Consider the following 5659-nt stretch of genomic DNA (forward strand, 5'->3'; position numbering starts at 1 on the left):
CTAAATGCCCAGAAACCTACTCGCGACGGTTTGGTTTCTCGCTCAAACCGATTTTCAATTAGGTTGTCGGGCCGGAATTAATTCCTGGTCTTGATTTAAACCGGTCCCCGGTTAACCAACAAAACCGATCCCCGTCGCTTTATCCAAGATGATCTATCACCCGAGTAAAACTGTATCCCACTATAAAAGTGAGTCAAGGCAAGCGCTACTCTGAGCGACCAGAGACACCTGCAGAACATCACGCGACTAAAAGCACATACCGACGACTAAACGGGAAGGGTTATCCCTTGTATTAGAGGTTATCCTTTGTATTAGAGCCTGTTATCCGAATAAACCTGACCCACAAATTCACTGAGACCGCCATGTCGCTCACAAGTGAAATGGGGGGGGGACTTATTGTAGGAGACGGATTACATCCCTCCACAAGGCCCATCGAATAACATGCCCTAATCCAGCAAGTTGGATCAGTTTGGTCGGCTCAGCGGCCAAACGTATCGGCTCGACCTTAGAGTACTTTTAGCCGGTCGAGTAAGCCGACCAGAAGTACCCGGCTTGGAGAGAAGGAGCCTCGTTTCGGCCCGTATACTCGGCCTCTCGCATTAAGGCCCAAAGGGGGCACGAAATTAGGGCATCTGGGGAAGGAGTCCTATAAGAAGGGAAAATGAAGCAACAAGAAAGGGACTTTTGGATGATTGAACACACTGAGCGGCTAGATCTAGGGTTTTAGGTTATCTCTTTGATCTTGTTGCTCTCCGATCTTGTTGCTCTTGAATCTTCTTGTCACTATTGTAACCCTTCAAACCAGATCTAAAGAAAACGTCTTTAGCCATCCTATTTCGTTTTGGAATCTCTGTGTCGATCTCCCTTCCCGTCGTTTCTTCTTCTATACATCTCCCCATTCGTTTCGTAATCAAGTGTTCCATTGCCATTAAAAGCCTTCTTAACTCCTTGGACCCACGGAAACCATGGTTCCTCACTCAGTGCTCCTTAAAGGCGGTGGAAGTCCACCTATAAAAAGGTCAGTCTCGATCCCATGAACATCATCCTCACCATCTTACTAATCTGACAAGAGAAACTTCTTTCTCAGTATTATGGCTAACTCATGTTCATTGTAGTTTCGTAATACACAGCGGCGTTTAAATTCAGAGTTATCAAAATTCTGTTTTCAGTTTTTTTTTTTTCATTTAGAGATGGTATCAACTAGATCTGTTTGTTGATTACGATTTCGGTTTTTTTCTGTTTTCAGGCGACACTGATGTTCAGGCCTGCTCATGCTAGCCACCGTCAAAGTCCACCGTCTCACCAGCTATGTGATTCGGTTCAATGATTCAACCACTTTGGATGAGATAACCGAGTCACCTAATCAAGTTGAGTGCACTCCGCCATATCAGTTAGATGTAAAGGCTTAATCTTCAACCATATGGTGTTCATCGTGTAAGCATAATCATTCTCATTCTGTAAATTTAGATCTCTTTGCATTGATCAATAACATCATTTAGTAACCCATAAATCTAAAGTTGTCCTCTTTATATAACAAGGGAGAGTTGTGTAGATTTGTAGAATTGTAAAATTCTTTTTGTGTCACTTGAAATAATCTTAGGTTGGCTTTGTATGGTAGCAGAGCTGTAGAGTGATGAAGTATCAATTTGCAGGAACGTTCATTTTCGCCAATGCAACCCAAGTAAAATGGTCTGTGCAAGTGTGTTTATTCCAGCAATATTCATATGGTTCTAGACCCCAGTGTTCGAGCAAAACAGCAAATGATTTCGTTCTAAGGCATGAGGGAGAGAGCAAAACAAGAGGCTGGAACCAGAAAAGCAGAGGAAAAGAAGGACAAGCATGTGTTTAATGTGAAGCTGGAGAAGTTACAGCTGCAAATCACTTGCGGTTTTACCAAAAGTTCTAACGGGCGTTTCGCTGTTTTTTTTTTTTGGGCACTTTGGTGATCAATGAATCTCTAACAAAAAGTTAATTTAAAAATGCTCTGAAACACTGGTGGGATTCTACAGAATCGGCATCGTACGTTTGTTTGTGAGAAATGAAGGGCTTTACAAAGCTTATGGAGGGTGGCTTTGAGATAAGGTTGAAGATGATTTGTGGCTTACGTAGTATAGCTTTCCACTAACCATTTTAAATTATTTGCTTATTTCCTTCACCTGTAGTAAATCTGAAAGAGAACCAACAGATTACAGATGTTCCATATCTTTTAAAATATTAAGTTGTAACCTTGCAAGCCCGCTTTTGAGTATGATCGACTGCGCATCTACATTGTTAACACCTTTCTGAGATCTATTTATTTTCCGAACTATAGACATGACTTGAGATTGTGCCAAAAAAAAAAAGAGAGACATGACTTGGGATATCTATATATATAAAGAAATGTTTGTCCACGTCATAATTCGCTTAATATAGTGTTGACACGTGTCCCTTCTTTAAAAACATTGCGTTTCATTTACTCTCTATTTGGGCTTTTTTATGTCTGGGCTTTAGGTTTCAGTTAAGGAGTACAACCCGGAGACCCTTATCTTCTTCGTCCGCCTCCTCTCCAATTTCAGGGTTCTTCTTTGTTTTCTTTGATGTCTAACTTCAACAATAGAGTTCTGAAAGATTGATATGCTCAAATGGATGTGAAGAATCTCTCTGTAGTGTATCAATCACGTCGTTTAATCTTCCTTACATCTCAATCGAAACGTTTCCGAGTTACAGATTCATCGTCTTTATCGCCTTATTAACTTCATCAACCACGATTTAGCTTTCAATGAAAGTTTCTCTTCTGCAACTCGGCCTATCTGAGACTATAAGAAGGTTAGCCATCTTCTCTTGAAAATCGTTCTCACAATCTCTGAAAAAAACTAAGTAAATTTATTCTCTAAGAAATGTTAATTCCTTCACAGTTGAGGTTAGTTTGCTCCGATTCTGTGACTGATTGTGTAATGTGTGCTATTGCTTTGCTTATAGAGACAAAGAGGAGAAAGTGGCTTGAAGATAACCCATTAACAGCTACTAACGACAAGCCTTTTCTTCTCGATCCTTCGATTATCCCATGGTTGGAATGGATGAAGCGATAGCATCTACCAGAAGCTGAACTCTTCAATTAATGGTTATTTCCATATCATGTGTACTTTTCAACCAACCATAATTTGAAGTTTTAAGTGTTTTAGTTTTGCGGTGGGTTTGACTTGCAGGTTGTGCTGCAGTGATAGGGTTCTTCAGGGTTTCCTTCTTTGTGCTGTCATTTTTTGGGTATTGAAATCTAGAGGTCCGTTTGAAGGTTGAAACATGGGTTCAAGGATGTTGGCCAAGAGATTGAACATCTGGAGGAATGGAGTAAAATCTAGGTAACCAACTCACATGCTCCAACTTGCAGCTAATTTCATATTAAGAGTCGTACGTCTTGAATAACTTTGTTTTGCCGCAGGATGGGCAGACGAACATTATTTTTTATAGCCATAATTCTGGATTAATTGGACTAAAAAAGAAAAAGCTTTATAGATCACTTGACCAAGATGATTATGCATATTGTGGGTATGTCAAGGTAAAATGATTATCAAAGTTTGACTATTGAGTGTATGACAAGGTAAAATTGGGGTGCCGTAGGCAAGAGAAAGAGACTAAGAGATTCCTAATGAGTTTGAGATTCTTCTCTTTTCATTTCTTTATTCTTATTCATAAACATGGCCTGATTTGTTTGAGTAAATATAAAGTTTTGGCCTTTTGTGTGGTAATTTGCTTTTGAGTTTGTCATGTAGCTTGGTTTCCGTCTAATTTTTCATCTGTAATGGCTTCTCATAAACTGGTTTGGAGTACAATAGCATTCAGTTGTTTTGGTCAATTTTGACATGGCTTATTCTCTATCATAAAATTGTTCGGGTTGGTATGAAAAAAACACTTTTAAATTATCGGTTAAAGTAAAATCATGTTAACCAATTTTCTACATAACAATCTAACTAGATAATTTTTTTCTCCGGCCATTAATTTCTAACTCGTAAGAATCAATAATTGAATGAATATAACTAAAAATATTAAACAAAGAAAGGCAGAGAAATTTATTACTCTTTAGTCAACAATTCGTTGCCAAAAAAAAGTATAACATAAATACCAAAAAACAACAACAATTGTTAATAATAGCAATTATTGACACACTCCCAAACAACTATATAATATTATTCACAAAGAGTTCCTCGAAATTAAAACTTCATTCTCTCCTGTATTAAATACCCTCACAAAACAAAACAAAAAAAATTATGGTATTTGAAAGCTCTATCTCATTCTCTTTTTGATCGATTTCGTTTGATTTAGCTAATAATGCTCAAGGTTTAAAAGAAGAGAAATGTTATGAGTATTATAACACAATAAAATCTTGCAACTATGAATCAAATCAGCAACAATATGGAGAATGATCCAATGTCATTTTTAGTTATATAACTGGAATTAGGTGTAGACAACACTAATTGCTTAACATAATTATACTCACTACCAACTGAACATAAAAAAAATAAAAAATTTACACAAAATTATGTATTTTGATAGAAACCGATACATCAAATCTCGCGCGTAGCGCTGACCTTTCCTGGTATATTAAAAAATGATGAAGTTTAAGGTTTTCTTTAACAAAGAATCTATTACACTTACATGTTACACCTAACCCAAACCACATATATATATATAACATTGTTCACGTACATTGTATATATTTAACATTTTGATATTCTATTTAAGAAATATTTAATGAAGGAATGTTATTGGATACTAAATTATACTCCCTCCGGATTTGAATATATGATGTTTAAGGTTGTGCACACATATTAAGAGAAATTAAATACTTACTTATATCAAATACTTTTTGGTTTTACTTTTAGTTAGTTTAAAGATTTATTTGAATCCCAATAAAATTCAACCACTTATATTTTTTACATTTTATTTTAAAAGCAAAATGCATTAATGAAAAGTAGAACATCATACATTTGTATACAAGAAAGAAAAACTAAAACATCATATATTCAAATCCGGAGGGAGTAATAAACAGTATAATACTTCTTTTCGTTCTATTTAAAAATTCAAACTCTCCTAGAGTTTCCAATTTCTTCCTTAGACAATCCTCAATCCATATTTTCTTATTTAGATATATCCCTTATATATTAAAAAATAAGCATTGTCATAAATGCATTCACACTATAACAGACACGTGTCAGTTTCACAATAATTTGATAATAAGTATGTTTACGCGTTCACACTAATTTATGTAGTTTGCGCTTTTTTTAATATAAAACTCACATACATGAGTTCCAATAAAACTCCGGATTTTTCAGTTCGAATAAAAATAGATAACGAATCAAAAGCCAAACTATATATCACTACAAGAAAACAGCGGCATACCGAGGGAAAAAATCGTCGGTATGTCGTCGGAATAACGCTATTCCGACGACATACCGACGAAAAAAGTCCTCGGAAATAACTCCTCGGAAATTCATCTTTCCTCGGAAATCCCTCGGAAATTTCCGACGGAATTCCGAGGAAATGAATTTCCTCGGAATATTCCGAGGATTTTTTTCGTCGGAAATTCCTCGGAATATTCCGAGGAATATGTCGTCGGAATATTCCGAGGGATACACTTCCTCGGAATATTTCCAAAATTCAAAAAAAAAATTATAAATTTATT

At 36.2% G+C, this 5659-nt stretch overlaps 2 long non-coding RNA genes across 3 annotated transcripts; both read left to right on the forward strand.

Moving 5' to 3' along the window:
* The first annotated feature begins 844 nt into the window (after positions 1 to 844).
* On the forward strand, positions 845 to 2236 carry LOC106295151. Of its 2 annotated transcripts, none has more exons than XR_001260970.1 (3): positions 845 to 1018; positions 1247 to 1434; positions 1653 to 2236. It is a non-coding gene; the product is annotated as an uncharacterized LOC106295151 (long non-coding RNA). The 2 variants fall into 2 exon arrangements; XR_001260971.1 differs by lacking the exon at positions 845 to 1018 and adding an exon at positions 1039 to 1147.
* A 261-nt stretch (positions 2237 to 2497) lies between these two features.
* On the forward strand, positions 2498 to 3832 carry LOC106294737. Its single transcript, XR_001260903.1, has 4 exons — positions 2498 to 2805; positions 2959 to 3100; positions 3186 to 3338; positions 3419 to 3832. It is a non-coding gene; the product is annotated as an uncharacterized LOC106294737 (long non-coding RNA).
* The last annotated feature ends 1827 nt before the right edge of the window (positions 3833 to 5659 follow it).

Source organism: Brassica oleracea, chromosome C1 (genome assembly GCF_000695525.1).
Source record: "Brassica oleracea var. oleracea cultivar TO1000 chromosome C1, BOL, whole genome shotgun sequence".
NCBI classification, from domain to species: domain Eukaryota; kingdom Viridiplantae; phylum Streptophyta; class Magnoliopsida; order Brassicales; family Brassicaceae; genus Brassica; species Brassica oleracea.